General features: G+C 45.8%; 1 long non-coding RNA gene across 1 annotated transcript; it reads right to left on the bottom strand.

Moving 5' to 3' along the window:
* Positions 1 to 371: 371 nt before the first annotated feature.
* Positions 372 to 17,480, bottom strand: LOC130581334 (uncharacterized). The gene is made up of 3 exons (XR_008966207.1): positions 17,304 to 17,480; positions 10,958 to 11,245; positions 372 to 3,118 (listed from the first exon to the last, which is right to left on the bottom strand). It is a non-coding gene; the product is annotated as an uncharacterized LOC130581334 (long non-coding RNA).
* Positions 17,481 to 17,505: the final 25 nt, after the last annotated feature.

Below are 17,505 nucleotides of genomic sequence, written 5' to 3'. Positions count from 1 at the left end.
CCTTTTGAAGTAAATGTAAACTCCATGTCCTCTAAACCAAATCAGCATCCTTTGGCTCTCCCAGCAATGCTTTTTGTTTACTTAGAAAGGATCAGATGAAACCTTCACTGTTTTCTAGCTCTTCAGGAAAAGGATGAGGCACACCTCTAATGAGAAGGGGAGGAGGGATGTTTCCTACACTGTCAATTTACCATCAAGAAAAAATTGGGAGATGCCTCAATCTTTTGCAATAAAATCCAGAATGAAATACAATTTTAACATCCCCAAAAGATCTCGCATGGTTCCTACCTAAGAATTTAAAGCAACCAAGAACAGTACAGTTCAGTAACGAGTCATCCATATTTTAATTTTCAGGTGATAAGCAATCTCTTGAGGATCATGTGGCTGTTCACTAGGGGTTTTTATGCCTTTCTGCAATCYGATTCCTATCAGTAACAGTGTTTTATTCTGAGCCCAGGACTTGGAGAGTTTAATTAGTGACTACCAGGTGGCAGGCAGAATATCACCTTTAGGAAAGGCACAGGTTACAGCTGTTGGTGTTGGGKCTGAAGGCATTGATTTGAGAAGTGCTGAGTTAACCTGCTGTGCAGTCACGCTGTGACAGTGTGAATGACGGTGACTTCAAAGTAAATGAGTTCAAGTGTCTGTGTCTAGATAAATACAGTCTGAAAATCCTCCTCATGAGAAGATCATGAAAACTTTCTTCATATTAAAAAAAAATCCCAACCAAGAAGGGTGTTCCTTTTCAGCTGCACAGAAACCTAGTACTTGTGCAGACATGAAGAGTTAGTTGAGTGGAAAGATGCCAGGATATRACAGCTGAAGGTTTGACCCTGAATCTTTAAGGGTATTATCCATGGGGGGGGAAAAAGCCAATGGAAATTTCTCTTTSAGCTTGCTGTGCTCCAGATCTGGCCCTTACTCAGCTCCTATTAAAGTCCATCGAGTCATGGAGACAGGAATAATGGAAGGGAATGAAGATTCAAGCTGTGTGTTGGCTCCTGAGACATCCAAAGTGGATTTTGCACAGTTTGTGCATCCTGTTTCGAACACAGTTCGTGTAAGGAGTAGTTCATGGGAGACTCAATCTGTCACTGGCATTGAAATGATCACTCGGTTTAAATAGTAAATCATTCATTTCCTCTCCAAATTCTGATTCCTAAAGGTATAATTGCCAAAATAATATAATAAGTGCCTTAAAAGATTAAGCTAAAGGTCAGATTAACATAACATCTTTCCTGAACTGCTGTCAAAAAGCTGCATAAAGCCACACCTTGAAACCCCCCAGGACAGTACTCGTGGGACTTGCCAATAACTCAATTTCACGATTTCACAGAGATTCTTCCGTTTCACAGGTCACAGCTCTTTACCCTGTGATGGGCAGGCTGAGCCACCCTCGTGTACCTACATATATATGACCCACTTCATTAGAACAGAATGTTTTCTCTGGAACACACGACCCAGTAGGAGCCATTATCTCATGCGCTATTATTAATGCAAAGGTTTCAGACAGCCCCTGCACACAGCAGTGGATCTGTGTAGTCTCAAGAGTAGCCGTAACTAAGATCTTCAGAGGCAAGGATAAAACAGCCATGTCACACAATTACATTGAGTTTGGCAATGGGAGGAAGAGATTTCTTCTTGATCCCACATGATGATTATCTTCCACGCTGGGAAATGAGCACTCGGAGTGACATACTTTTTATTGTAGCTAATGGAACTCAGATTTGTAAAGAAGGTGATTCTGCTGTGTGACCATATTATCTAAATTGCTTTGTCGCCAACGCATAAAAAACTGAATATAAAATTGCCTGAGCATAATTGAGTGCTGACTCACCCCCCGATTAGGGTAAATGGTGCAGCGTTCCAGGGCGTCTTGGAGCTTTCTATAGTCTCACAAGCCTATGTGAAATCTCCTGATTGATTTTTTTCCTCCTCCAAGCAAACTTATGTTTCATGCTCYTATTTGAGGCTAGATGCTACAAATCCAGCTGCTGTCACAAGACATCTTCCCCCTACTTCGTTATCTTGATCAATTTTCTGCTGAAACTCTCATCTTTCATCCTGGCTGGTGCAGTTGCCTCCCTTGTGATTATTYCAACTCCTGGCTCTCCATATTCATAGCCACTCTCCGAGCTCCAACTCCAACTCTAGTTTCTAAGGCTACATAGCTAAGGATGTTTTCTCACAAAAAGCTTTTCCATAAATTCTCACAATTTCATTTCAGTCTAATCCAAGGCTGCATACACACATGACACTGCTCAGAGCACTTTTAATAAAAGTACCTGCATACATGAGCAAGAAAATACCGAGCCAATTATTTTAAATAGATTTTCTTTTTATCTTGAAAATGGTCCTCATATCCATTTGGAGGTGTAACTGTGTGACTATCCTTAAAACCAGAACAATTCTCAGGTTTTGAAATGTAAGTAGAAGAAGGGCAATTGTAAGAAGCAATGCCAGAGACCCGAGGTGAACTGAGCCATRGATACTGGGCAGAGAGCTCAGATTTAGCTGACTGTGGCAATAAATCAAACCAGCACTTGTGCATTGGGTGATCTGTGTTTCAGCTCTCCCTCAGGTAGTGAAAAGAAGGAGCAGAAGAAGGGCTGTGACCTAAATGAATTACAGCAATCATTAACCAGCAATCCCACCTACAAGGATTTGCAGAAGACACCAGCCCTGAGCTGGAGGATCYGGGAGTGAAACCAGTCACAGAACAGACAGAAATTGGTTTCATTTTCAGCTACCTACGAACATCTCCTTTCTGGCTGGCTGGACTATTGCATGAGCAGCTGTTGAAAATCATGTAGGGAAGAGGATGAAATTTGTTTCCTTTATATGTGGGACTGGTTTCAYATCAGAAAATAAAGAGTAACATCAGCACACACGTCAGGCTTACATTCTCCAGAAACACTTGTTGCTGCACAGCCCAACCTTGTTCCTTACCAGGAATTTTAACTTTTGTTGCCTGGTAAATGCTTTGCCCTGRAGAGGATAAATCTCATTTATCTCCATCTCCAGAGGGATAATAATGCAATTGTTCCTTCACACCAGGAGATCTGCTCCCTGGAACTTCTCTTCTGAGCTGGATCATATTTTCTCCAAGTACTTTCTTCTGCAGAATAAAGAGAAATTTAGTTGAAATGTGTTTCCTGAGATGAAGCCCTAAGAATAAAACTGATAGTAAAAAAACACCGTAAATATGGTGAGGAGGAATAAATCTAAAATTGAGAGCTGATCTAGAGCTGGGTCAGAATCCAGCCAGAATTAAGGATCTGATACCTTCTGGTTGATCACCACAAAGGCTGCACCTTTGCAAAATAAAGGCACATTTAAAAGATGTAATGGGGAAAAAAAAGGAATCTTTAATGGTGAAGAAAGCAACACATTCTGAGATTTAAAAAAGATTGTCTGAACCCCTCAAAGGTACATAAAACTATCCATGGCTTCCCCAGACAGGTTAGTGTTGGTTGTTACTCCCAGCCCAGGCTGCATTTGACAGCTCTCTCTCACTTATATTGCCAGAAGTGTGCTTTCAAAGCCCAATATTCCTATCCAGATTGTTCTTGCTAAATGTTTGACAGCAGCCTGCCCAAGTGRCATCCAAATGGGGACAATTAATTGTTAATGTCCCCAATTCAGCTGAATCAGGGAAGTGCCTAGATGACAAGGAACAACATCACTGGGAAGACTCAAGGGAGGCACCAGGGGATTTGCAGAGGGGGCGATGGATTCAATGTCTGCAGCCACTCCAACATTTAACCTCATCATCGAAAGCAACTGCTGGGTCACTCAGCTGCCATTTACTGTTACCCTGCTGGGAGGAGTGTGGGCAGAGCAGGGAGCAGAGATCTCTTGGCTGAAAACCCAGCTYATTCTGCAGCAAAGATAAGCCCTCAGATGGAAACTCTTCAAAGGAATGAGGCCGGGCCGACTGCCACCGTGGGCGTCCCAGAGCAGGCACTCAGTTCTCYCATTAATAAATGGAGATATGAGATGGTCAGGGAAGAACACACATCTTAAATGTGTCGGAAAAACGAGGCTGGARCATCTCTCATCCCAGATCCACAAAGAGATGGAGGTTCCTGAAGAAGCAGCAACACCAGCGAGACCAAACAGGAGCAACTCTGCTGGTGCAGCCCTGAGGCTTGTGCTCTAAACGATAATGAGAGTAAAGGCCCTGACAAAAAAAGCTTCCACAGAATGCCTTTTCTAAGGCCTTTGATTTTACTGGAACATGCACAGCAGTAAAATTCATATAGCCAACGGGAAAACCATGTCCTGGCCTGACCCTGCCACAGAAAACAGCAAAACAAAGGGGCAGGGATTTGGGGTCACGTTTGGGGAGGATCCATGATTCAGCAGGTCTGTTTACTAAATCTCCTCTAATTTGTCACATAATGAGGGAGTGGGACAAACACCAGCAGCTCCAGGCTGCTGCTTCATTGTGAAAAGGTACGACCCGGGCAGTGACGAGCGTCTGAGGAATAAATGACTCTCAATTAGGACAGTAGGTCAGAAAGAGCAAGATGATTCATATCCAGGACATACTCCAACCTTCCACAATAACACTCAGCAATTCTGTGYAGCTTTGCTCCTTCAAAGCACCCACAAACACCCTGTCTTTTCCATGGCACTGGCAGGTAACAGGCAGCGAGGCTTGGGTGTGCTCTGAGACCTGCTGATTCCTGGAATAATTGAGCTAAGCGGGGAAAAAATGCCTTCCACAGCAACAGGAATAAATGAGACAGCTCTGTCCTGGTCACAGCATGCCGCTATTCGTCTAGAAATCTGGGGGCATAAAGATTCACACCCCAAAATTAATTAATTAATAAATTAATGGCCTCTTTTAGGGAGCTGGCTGCATGCTATTTTCCCAGGAATAAGCAACAGGTCGTGACAGATGGGGTTTAGGAGTGCTTGGCTCCTAGGTTAGAGCCCTGACAATGCCTCTGCTCAGCTGTGCAAATCGTATTTTACTTGCTTGACTGTGAGTTGCTGGGCAGTGGGATGTAATTTTCCATGCTTGCAGTTGGCACTGGGTTTTACCTTGACTGTCTGTCAACATTGTTTTACCTCTTGGAAAACAATAATTAAGAATCCTGGATGATAGGCATGTATTAGTACCCAAGAATTCATGGTCAGTTCCACTTTAACCCAGTCACCAGAATTTACTACTCYGTAACAAAATATCTTTTCCAGGTTTACCTGAAGGCTGGGATATCAGAAAACCTGAGGGGTGCCAGACATACATTGGGTTGACTTTGATCTCTYGGAAGACAAATCTTTTAAAGTTTAGATCAAGGAATCTTTTAATGAAACAAAGAAATCGTGCCACTTATATCGGTTCCAGATATAAATAAATCAGCTMGAAATAAACAGGAGCAAGGCAATAAGGAGACAGCCACGCTCTGCAATGTCAGTCCAAAGTGACTGTCTGATGGATGATGATATGGCTGATTGGGAAAAAAAGTCAGTTTAAAAGTCTTGCTGCCAGCCATCTGGCAAATCTTCCAAAGAATATTGCTGTACCACGKCTCTGAATTGGTACCTGCTTTGCATCTCCTGCTATGGAGACAGGCTGTTTACTCCTTTAGTGTAGCGAGGCTTTTGAAATCTCTGCTCTGACTCTCACCTGGGCACTCGCTGTAGCTCTTCCTACAGCCATGGCTGTGAAATCTTATCCCTGGATCCTTTAGGATGGAAAAGCTCCATCCTAGACTCCACCRAGTCCAGCTGTAACCCAGCAYCCACCACTAAACCATGTCCCCAAGTGCCACAWCTACAATTATTTTAGATRCCTCCAGGGATRGTGACTCCACTGCYGCCCTGGGGAGCYTGTTCCAATTATTGGCAGCCCTTTAGGTGAAGAAACTTYTCCTGATATTGTCACAGGATCAYGGAAGGGTTGGGGTTGGAAGGGACCTCTGGAGATGTCTGATCCAACCTGCTGCTAATGCTGGTTTACCCTGAGCTGGTTGCACAAAGTAAAGATGATTTTTAGAAGATCTTCCCAAAGGAAAGGTGCTCTTGGACATTTAGGGGTTCATTAAGGCACAGAGCACCCCTGACTGCATTCAGCTGCTGCAGACTCTGCCTGTTGACAGCTCAGGGTGCTGTTCCCTTGTCCTGCAGGGGAGGCAGAAGTTCCCAGCACTGGGATTTACAGCTCATCCATCCTCTGGCTCCAGAAACATCATCACTTCATGCCGGGAGCTGAAGGGCAGCATTTCATACTTCTGAAAGGTAAAAGGCTGATTTTCATATCTGAGTCATGTGAGCTCTGTACTCCTGAAGGCAACAGTAAATATCACCACTGGCCATTTCCTAATAAACATAAAGTGATAACAGTTTAACGTCACTTCAAAAAAACCCCAAAAACATTCAATGAAAACTAAAAATCTCTTTAAAGAACAGGCTGTTTGGATGAATATTAATGATTTTTTTTCCTGTTTCCTCAGCTCCTCCCATGTGGTCCATAATCAGCTGTAATTGAGTCCATGACCCTCTTGAGTTGCGACGAAGCTCAGTGGCTTGAGGCCATGGAACTGGGAGTACTGGCACAGGGATAACCCCGACTGAGGGGCAGCTGGAGATCCTATCTGCTGACCAGACACTCCTGGCTTGTAACATGGGCCCAGTAAAAGCTATTTTCAGCCTAAATGATCTCCGATACTGAAACTAGAGTTAACCTGGATGGTGAGCGGAGGAGATCATCTGCTCTGAGAAATAAACTGAGGGAGAAGGGGGTGGGAGAAGAGTGGGAAGATTACAAAGGAGGGGGACTCTTCAGGGAGAGGAATTAATTTGGAAACATGCAGWGATGGAAAAAGGAGCACAGGGAAAGCTGATGTTGCATCTCCCCATCATTCCTGTTCGGGTCCCTGTCCCCCCTCAACTGCCAGCCACGTTTGTCATTTTTAATTCTCAGCCTTCTTAGATAGATGGGGTTAAGCAGCAAAAGCTGTCTCAGAGCAGCTCCTCTCACCTTTGCTACTGCCAGTTTTAGTCATTTTTAGTCAATTTGGTTTGGTTGCTAATAAGGACTTGATTCTAATTTCACCATAGGCAGCAGTAACTTGTTAACAAGCTGCTCCAGGAGATCTTTATAGGACAGTGGAAACCAGGGAGAGGAAATAATTACAGCGTTTCCACCTATGGTAGTCTGCTTCAGGGCAGGTATAAATAGATCCATAAGTGTTTGTTCACTTAAAAGTTCAGCCCAACTGCTTTCTCAATTGCCAGCAGCAGAATTAATGGATGAGGTTTTTTTTCTTAAAAAATGAGGGCAAAGTTCATCTACTAAATAATCACCCTCCCTTCCTCTAGACTGCAAGTGGCTTTTAAAAAGTTACAGAATTTTTACCAAAACCAGATGTTGGGTGTATAAAAGTACAGGCAGTTTTTCAAAGACATTCTATTTGTTTGGAAAGGGAAGGACAATTAGATCARAAAACTCAATTCAGCTTCAGAACAGAGGAAATTGATGGGGAAAAGAAAGAAAAAATTCACATTTCATTCACTTGGTGCATCCAAAAAGCTCTGGACTGCGCAGGCAAAGAGTAATTCCCTTTGGAGTACCAGCACAAGCTTTGAGAAAGAAGTTGCTAAAGTGCCTGGAAATGCCTTGATCCTTGTTTTCTGCTGTCTGAGGAGCAGAGGGGGCACTCGGGTCCCAGCAGGTTATGGGGGATGGATCTGTGAGCTGGCAATGGGACACTTGCATCCAGCTTGAGCATCCCAGAAACAACCTGCCTGACTCCAAGAAGATTTGGAATCCTTTCCTCAGGTTCCAGCACACCTTGGTGCGGGAGCAAGAGGAGCCCAGCGTGGTGGSCTGGACCTCTCTGGTGGAGCAGCACTCCCACAGCTCCATCTACCCGTGGCTGGAGCCCAAAGCTCTGCCAAAATCTGCCTTTCCCTGCACAGAATCATTTAAAACAACTTGCCCAGTGCAGGGTCGCAGCAAGATGCCTCTGCCTCCCTCCCTGCAGCCTCACCTTGCACTCCCTGACAGCCCAGCCCTGTCCCTGCCCCTTGCTCGCTCTGCAGGTACCACATTTAACCAAACAATAGCTAAGAAACAAAAGATATTTTAAGTGGTTTGTGGTGTCTGCTGAGCGCCAGCCACCCTTTTTGTGTTCTGCTGTGTCTTCAGTCCCCATGCTCGGGTCTCCTGGGTCCCATTCATCTGCAAAAGCCCAAAGCTACAGTGAGAGGAACAATCTAATCTGGTAGGGAAATAAAACAATTGATGACTCAGAGAAGCAAAAGGGACAGATTTTGAAAAGGAAAATAGCAGAACAGAGGCAGATGTAATTGTGAGTCCTGCCACAGGAGTGCCTGGAGAAGGAACAACTTCTGCCCTTTTCTTCCTTCCACTGGTGACACCAGGCAGCTTCACTGGAGCCAGGACTCAAACCTGTGCTTCCTCCTTGGGGCTGTCCCCTCCTTGGGGCTGTCCCCTCCTTGAAGCTGTCCCCTCTCTGTCCTGAAGACAGCGTAACGAGTCCAGCGAAAATCTGAAGAAGAGAGATTTCCTTTACTCAAGGATTCCTATTCCAAGCTACAGCTATTGGCAGATTTTTCTATTCCTACKCTGGGTGGAAGCTGATAGTATTTATGAAGCTGATCTCAGGCACCAGAGCTGGATCCTGACTCCCCATACGCAGGCAATCATCAGAGATGGTTGTGTTTGCATGAACGTACCAATCCTGCCTCTGCTCCCCAAAAAAGCCATGTGCAGGACCACTCATCTCAGAGAGACTTGGAGATGGCTGCAGAGGGCGAGACAGGATTTTTAATATGGAGAACTCCACGGCAAGCTATTTTGGTAGCTCAGGATCATTAACATTTTTGAATGTCTGAGAAGCTGCTAACATTTATAAGACATTACAACCAAGATTCATTCTCCCAAATGGAGAAAGAGCTCATATTTTTCACATACACACACTCTAGATATTGATAATTTTCTCATTTTCTGATATGACAGGGCTTGGGGATTTTTTTCCCCACTGAGACAAGATGACTGACAGAGAGAGATGAGAATTTCTCATAAAGAGAAGCGATGCATTTTTACACAGCTGAGGCTGGGAGAAAGCAATAATTGTCCTAATACACAGCCCTCCAGAATGGCTGATGATTTATTTCAAGAGTCAGTCACCGCTGACCAGAATGCCAGGCATGTCTTCCCAAGCCAAGATGTGAGCTGAGATCAATTCAAGCAAACCCCCACCCTCTGCCCACCTGCTGTGCTGCTGTTGGGTGGCAAAGGCCAGTCCTGGGTGGTGATGCCAGCCTGGGACACCCTGACCATGGTGGGTCAGACCAGCAGAGCTTCAGCAGCACCTCTGCCATGGGGAGCCCAAGCCATTGTCACAGAGATGGCACTTGGAACACGCTTAGTTCAGTTTTAGGGTCATTCTCAGCAAATGCTGGGGTGCTTGGAGTGCCCAGGGAGCTCAGGGCAGGAGTTAAGAACAGCCACTGCAGAACCCACCTGGACTCTGCCTGAAAAAAACAACAAAAAATAACCCAACTGCCCCATAAAACAAAAACAACAGTACAAAGAAAAATCAAATAAAATAAAAACAAAAATCCCACCAAAACCCCAAAACAAAGCCAGAGAAGCTGCCTCCAATTCTTAGGCCAGAACAAAGCCTTGGAGGAGCAGGAGGGCCCATTGTCAGCGTTGCCACCATTTCTGTCCCCCTAAAGCAGAGGAGGAGCTTTCCTTCCTGCAGGGATCCTCTGGAACCATCCRGCTTTTCCCATACCTGGCCACACCTTGCAGGGTTGTAGCTGTTTCACTGGTGCACACAACCCAAAATTTACAGCCCTCCACCTGCTTTCCTCCCAGCCTCCTCTTCCAGCTGTTCTCCCCTCTCACTATCTGCATATTCCTTTCTTCTCTGCTGTTCCTAATAGCTTCTATCTATGCCAAGTCCCATCCTACTCAGCTCTCATTAAACCCCAGACCTTGTGCAGAGCTTTTCTGCATTGATCTCCCAGCCAGCTTTTGTCTCTTTGACATCTTGGTTCTCTTTGTGCTTTTCTCTCTGRATGTGGGGATTATTCTGCTTCTGTTGATGCACGGATCCAGGCCCTGATATTTTATTGAAGTCCATGGGATCTGTTCTGCTTGRCAGGGGCAGTGGTGGGTATGGCTGCTCCCTGCATCAGCATCACCCAGGGTGTTGCACAGGCCTTGAGAGGCTGATGTGTGTCTCAAACAGTACAAAACTTATCCTGGGCCAGATACTGGTTGAGAGAGACTTTATCCCTGGCAGATACCAGCTCCAGAGAAACATTTTCCATGTTATCCCTGCCCAAGAATAGATCCTGACTTCATCTGAGACAGGAATTGCTTGTACRGGACTGTGTTGGCACGGCCAGAGCRAATGGCCAGGRCTGACCACTGCCATGTCCACRGTGTTTTACCACTCCTGCTCCTTTCCTGGTGGCGTGGTTTGTTCTCCTTCTCCTGATCTCGATGAAAAGCTGCAGATATGAGCAGCCCCTGCCAGCAGCAAGTGCTCCCCCTGGAACACGAGGGGTCCTGGAACGCGTGCGCAGAGCAGATCTTTTATTTGGGAAACAAATGCTGTTGACTATTTATAAACCTCGAATTTGAGCAAGGCAAGGCCAGCAGGAAAAAATGCCACCATGGGTGAGTGAGGGTGCTCAGTGAGGAGCAGACAACTGGGGGGGTTCAGCCCTGGAATACAGGGCAGCAGCGAGCAGTGGCTCTGCCCTTTTTTTGCCTCCTGCTGATTTAGTCTGGAAGCATTTCAGAGGGCACTTTCTCCTGTTATGTGGTGATAAAACCCCGGGCTCAATAACTGAGATCTGCTGTCTGGCATCAGAGCAATACAAATAACAATAAAAGAAACAAAAYAGTGGTGAGTCAGACTGGTTTTGACTTGGAAAAACATCAGTTATCGTTATTACTCACCAGCTCTGTCGTCTGCTCCGGGGGACTCTGCTGGCCACCGTTGAGGCTGCAGTTGTAGGGAGGCTGTGTTTTGCCCAGGTCCTCCTAAAAATGGTTCTCCCTGGGGTTTTGGAGGGTTGGTGATTGCATGTCCACATCACCAGGCCCATGAGTACCAGCAGTGTTTTTGTAGTAAAAAAGCCTTTTAGCAGCTGAGCCCAACGGAACCACAAAGCTGAAGACACGACACGGCATGGAGAGGCCACAGCCCATGGTGGGATGGACAATCCTTGAGGCCAAGGTCTTCATCTGGGTGGAAAAAACAGAGGAGTGAGTCTGGAGGGAGGCACCCTGTCCCCAAAGCTGGCTGGGGTCACCCACAGGCTCCTGAGCCCCACRGAGCATCATCACAACAGCCCCGATGCATCTGAAACACAGACAAGGGGCCAAGTCCAGCTGAAAGCTGATTCCTTCCATTGAGATTTGTATTTATTAATTTCTAGCCCATTCGCTTTCTTTTGGCACCATTTTTCTCTGYAAGTGAAAAATTTCCCCTGAATCACTGCGTGTTATTTCCACTTGTCAAGATAAAGGTTAATGAAATACCAGTAACTGCATCACAAATCCAGCTCCGTATCTATCCAGGATTTTATATGGCAAGTTGTACTGCACAGCCTGTTCTTAGAAAAGGCTGTGATTAAAAAAACCAAAACTGTCACAGGTCAAGAAATTCATGGTTAGAGCAGCATAGCCTCTACCCTTGACTCCTCACTTCTCACCTGCAGGACAAGGAATAAAAAACCTCCTGAAACGGGCACAAACAAATGTGGGACGAGATTTTGTCCAACACACAAGATTCTGCAGGACTGTGGTATTTAAACAACATTTTCCTTTGCAAATGCTGCCTGCATCTGGATAATGGTTACTTGGRTATTTATACACTATGTAAATAATATATAAATACACAAACCCCATAGAATCRTAGAGTATCTTGAGTTGGAAAATACCATGGAGTCCTATAAATATACACAGAATTTAGGAGCAACGTAATGCTGTCATTGACATATAGCTGTCTTCAAAGAGATTTGCACCAGAGGCACAAGGAGAATTTGACATTCTTGCTGCAAAGAGGTTTTCACGCCCCGAATGTGAAACCACCAGGACTGATTGAAGGATGCTCTGTGCCCGGGAAATGGGGAGCCTGGACCAATTTTACTGCTGCAAACAGCCCTTCAAGATCCAGTGGCACAGCCTCAGCCCCAAATGAAACCTTTGGAAAGGCAGAAGATGGTCCTGTCCAGCAGCAGTTGGGGCACGTGAGGTTTCAGGAAGGAAGGGAGGAGCTGCTTTGTTCTCTTCCCAGGGATGAGTGTCGGGAGCTGCCGTTTGGGGTGAGTCAGGAGATCGGCATGGGGCGGTTTGCATTAATACCGGCTTGAACACATGCCAGAGAGGATTTCCAAAATTCACAGCCAGTTATTTCTTGTCACAGAGCTGAGAGATCCTATAGCCTGTTCTTCCACTCCGAGGCATGCGATCAAAAGCCTGCGGAGATTATTCTGAGAAGGTTTGTTTGTTCTGTAAATATGTTTTTTTTTAAATCTTGAGTGCAGATGACTAAGTTTGAAGAAAAAAAAGAAAAACAGCCCAAAAGTTCTAACAGAGTAAACCCTCTCACAGAGAATCTTATCCCTTCTTGGAAGTGGATTAAAATGCATTGTTATGAAATCCCGGTGCAGATTTCATTATGGGCTAAATCAAAATTCTTTGGAGTTTTTGGAATTCAGATCTGAGGTTCAGCATTTCAGCCCATATGCTCCATATAAAAGTAAGATAAAGAAAAGGATGTACTTTTTCTTCCTTTTGATATGCAAAGATTCAGATGAAATGCTTACTTTCCAATTGGCTTTTTCAGTAGAAATTCACTGGAGATCCTATCAACATGAAATACCCTGTGAAGCCCGAGGAGCTCCTGAAATGATGGATGGCATCAAGAGCCAAAAGAACATGTACAAAGCRTCTGCAGAAAGAGATCCTTAATCACTCTCTGAAGCCTGTTGATTTGTTGCCAACTACTTAACTTAAAGCTTGTGTTGTCATATATCTAACTTTAAAATTTAATGAGCCAGTTGGAGAAAGGAAATCTCTGTTAAAAAATTCAGTCCTGTCCCTTCAGCTGCAGTGWGAGCAATAACACACTTCATTGGATGCTCTCAGCAAGTCCCTCATTAAAACAGTAGCACCAGATGAGATCTAATTTTCCTAATATTTGTTGACTACAATGCAAAAAGGAAAATATTTGAGATTTTATGTATTCCTGAAGAATAGGTTAAAAAAAAAAAAACCAAAACAGTGAAAGCTGCTCCCCAGGTCACATGCTAGACCTCTTTCATTTATAAGTATTTTACTGTTGAAATTGAATATAAATTTTTAAATTTCTTTTTGTTAATTTTGCCCACTAGATGGCTGTAATTGTTATGGCCATGCTTAATTTTTGGTATCAAATTTCCATCTTTAAAAAAAATCTGTTCTTCCTTTCTGTTATTCTTCAGCACAGGGTCTCGCTCTCCAAGGCAATGCTAGAAGTGATGGGATCCTCACTTTGGAAATTTCAGCTGTTTTTAGGAAATTTAGGTGTACAAAATGGCCACTGCAATGCGTTTGCATCACATCTGAGGCACAGAAATCCACCACCATTTTGAAGGATAAAGTGGGAATTCATTTTTCATCGTTGAAAGAAATATTTTGTTTTCTGCTATTACAAGGAATGATCAAAGACTCAGAGCCCTTCGGAAAGACTTTCCAATAGCGTGGCATTTAATGCGAGCAGCTTGTGATTACTGCTGGAGCACAAAAACGTTGTAAATCTGATGAAGGAGAGCCCAGAAGGCAGGATTGAGCATCTCTTGTGTCCTAGATTCGGCAGAGGAGCTGATGTGAAAAAGGAGCAGGATCTGCTGGAAGGAAAGCTCAGGCGATGCATCACAGGGAATACGATTTCCCTGCTGTTTGCACAGGCTCTAGGCCAGGAGCAGCAGTGGGGCTGGGTGGYGGATTTGCAAAGTGTTTGCTGGCTGTGGCTCCTCGTGGCTGCAGTTTTCCAGAAGATCCACCCCAAGGGAATGACCACACAGGCTCAGGTGCAGAGGAAGACTTTCCTGATTCAGCCAGCGAGCAGGGCACCAACACTTCCTCTGAACAGAAATGCCTGAATAGAAACATCTACATGTCTCTGACAGCTCTTGACTACAAGATATGGAAAGGGAACTGCCTGTCTTCTTTTTTAAGCCAAACACAAGTTGTGAGCAGCATGCAGAGACATTTGTAGGAATTCTCCACCAAGCATGAGCCAGTACGGAATCACCGAGGCGTCGCTGCAGCCTCTCCRGCCCAGTGCATGGTTCTGCCAGCAGCACATAAATCTGCCCTTAATGGGAATTACCTCATTTTCAGTAAGGAATTTACCCCCCCCAGTTCAACACTGCACCAAAGGGGTAATCAGGGGCCACCAGGCTTCATAAAACTTAAGTGCAATTTCTTCATTAAGTGTCTCTGAAAAGGGTTTGTTCAGCTGGAGCAAGAGCAGCTCGGTCGGGGCAGTGCCTGTGCCTCACCTAAAATCACCCCCCAGCACAGCACTGAGCTCTGTGGATCATCTGGAAGAGAAGAGAGAGCACCTCTGGCAAAGGAAGTGCTGTGATCAGATTTGATTCAGGGAGATGTGGGGCTGCTGTAGCGCACCGGTTTAATACCAGTCAAGTAGATAATTTCATTTATTGCTTGCTCTTCCAGAAACACCATGCTGAGGTGCTCAGAGGGCCCAGCTGCAGTCAAACCAGAGCATCCCCCTGCTCCACCTGGATTCCTTCCTCATYCAGGAGAACTGAGCTCTCTCTGTGTGGGCACAAACAGGTCCATGGGGCACGTGARTCCCGTGTGCTGTGGGTTGGTCTGGGTACGGTTCCTGCCCCTCCAGAGCAGCTCCAGGCGTTGTCCCCAGCCCCACCTTGACCCAGCTGCCTCATSGTGGTGGGTGTGGGCTCTGGTTTGCCTTCAGGCTTTTCCTGGCACATGCAAATCCAGCCTACCTGGATATTTAAATCAGGTTCATTGTCATGCTAGCTGARCACCTTATAAAGGGATGTTAATCAAGAAAGAATAATGAGCCTTCAAATTCCYCTACCTTGTAAGTAAGGACAAAGTGCTCAAGTAAAACATCGCTCATTCTAAATGGGTCCTTATTTCTAAGTCTTCTGCAACCACAAAACAGGGTAAAGCAACACTCTGAGACAAATGGATGAAAAGAGCTAGGTTCTGCTCAGGAAGATGGATATCTGTTTTACCTTCTCTTCTTATTCCCTTTGAAGTCATTCCTGCCATCACCCTTTGAAACAATCTGAATAAGTCCCTAAACTCAAGACACTTCTTCAAGATCCTCTGACTCGTGGACTTTTCTGTCTGTGTCTACAGCAAAATCCTGCTGAACGGGTTGAACCAAAATGATCTTCTTGCAAACATTCTGCAAATAGATCAATGCCACATCCTGTATCAAACGTCCTACCTGGAGCCCACTGAATAAATGGATGTCTTTGCTATAAAATTATAAACCAGAACTTCATGTGGCATCACACCCATATAGATCTGAAATAATTTAGCTTTCAGCAAAGAGTTTYCAGCATTGCAATAAGAGCAGTATAAATAGCCCCAGTCTCTGAGCGTTGCAAAGGACAGGGATTAAGGTCAGCAGCCTGACTGCAGTGGTTTGCCTTTGAAGACTGTCTGGAGCAGGCTGTGGAAGGCACAGGGTACCCGGGGCTCCTGTCCACTGTGATGGGGTTGTGGATGCCTTGTACTCCCTGGTGATTGCTCTGGAGGGGTTTGAACAAGAAATAGATGTGCGGAAAGCTGCAGGATAGTTTTGAATAACAGAAGCTCTCCTGCTAGTTTAAGAGCACGGCACCTGCTTCTGCATGGGGCAAAGTTCCTTCCTTGCTCTGAGCTGTCCTGGTGGAGCTCAGCTTCCCCCCTGCTCCAARGAAACCACAGGGGTTTGCTGGGTGAATGAGTCACCCCTGAGATATCTGTGCTAAAGAGAAATAGAGGAAGAGCTGCAATGGGTGCTCCTCACCTCGTGGGACTCACCCCAAGAAGATGTTTAGGTACTGTGTGTTTTTAAGGCTGACAGAGGACAGGTTTAGATTAGGTACAAAGGGGAAATTCCCCTGTGAGGGTTGTCAGGCCCTGGTATGGATAGCCCAGAGAAGCTGTGGCTGCCCCATCCCTGCAAGTGTTCCAGGCCAGGTTGGATGAGGTTTTGGGGGCAGCCTGGTCTGGTGGAAGGTGGCTCTGCCCATGGCAGGGGATTGGAACTGGACCAGTGCTAAGGTCCCTCCCAGCCCAAGTCATTCCATGAGTCTCTTTGGGACACACAAGGCCCTGAATTGCATTCAGCTGCCCCAGAGAGTCACCTGAATTGTGCTGGAGGTCTCCAGCTCAGGGTTGAAGCTGGAGGAAGCTGTGAAGGCTGAGAGCAGCCCCGTTGGGTCGGTGGCCGCTCGCTGTGTCCGGCTGAGATGCGCTCGCTCCGGGTGTGGAGCCAGAGCCCCACAGGCTCCAGCTGACATCCCTTGGGGTGGTCACAGSCTTTCCGAGAAGGGACTGTCACCTTCATTAGTCTCATCTGGGAATTGCTCTRAAACAAAGCCTTCTGTGAGCCCGAACAAAAACACTGGGGAGCGCTCGGCGGCGAATTCTTTTGCAAGGCTCCCTTTTTTGTTTTGTATGATTTCCAACGTTTCTGGCAAAAACATTTCCTCTGACTGTTTTCCTTCTAGAAACAGCCTCTTCCAGACAGGGCTGCTCTGCCACTATTTAGCTGGGTAGACACGAGGCTATTTAAAACACAGAGCTGGAACATTAGCAAAACACTTGTCTCATTCCAAGACAAGCAGGGGAGGGGAGGGTGCGCATCGCCGGGTGCAACCTTGCTCGTCCCCGGGAGGTTTGTGCCTGCGTCATGCCGATTTGTGCTGAATTTAAGGCTTCTGGGGATGAAGTCTGTGACAAAATCTGACAAGATTTTTTAGAAGCTGCTAGTTCACAGCCTCGAGTATTTATGATTTTTGGCTGCCGGCTCTCGCACACGTTGCGGTCAGCAGTTTAATTATTTACCAGGCTCTGTGCAGCACCGTTCAAGCAGCAACCATCAAATCCGACGTTTTGATAATGCGAGGGTAATTGGGTTATTTTYTTTTTTTCTCCYTTCCCCTCCCACCAGCTCCAACCCCCTATTCTGCTGGGAGATGCAGAGTCATAGCTCTGCTGGCTTGGCTTGCCGCCACCTCGCTGCTCCTTTAAAACCCCATACCTCCCATTGAAGGAACTCGGTGTCCTGTTCGCCAGGAGGACGTCAATGTTTCTATGGAAACTCTTCCCAAAGATTCTCGCTCCGCGCTGCCGCTGCTGCGTATTGTATGACCGGCTTTGTACACTGCAATTCATTATCCGGGCTGTGACGAAAAGGGAGCAGCTTTCTGCCCAAAGGGAAAAAGCACTTTAAAAGAAAAAAA

This window comes from Malurus melanocephalus, unplaced genomic scaffold, assembly GCF_030028575.1.
Source record: "Malurus melanocephalus ecotype Western Australia unplaced genomic scaffold, MMel_1.1 scaffold_403, whole genome shotgun sequence".
Lineage (NCBI taxonomy): Eukaryota > Metazoa > Chordata > Aves > Passeriformes > Maluridae > Malurus > Malurus melanocephalus.
This window is presented reverse-complemented; position numbering and strand designations above follow the sequence as displayed.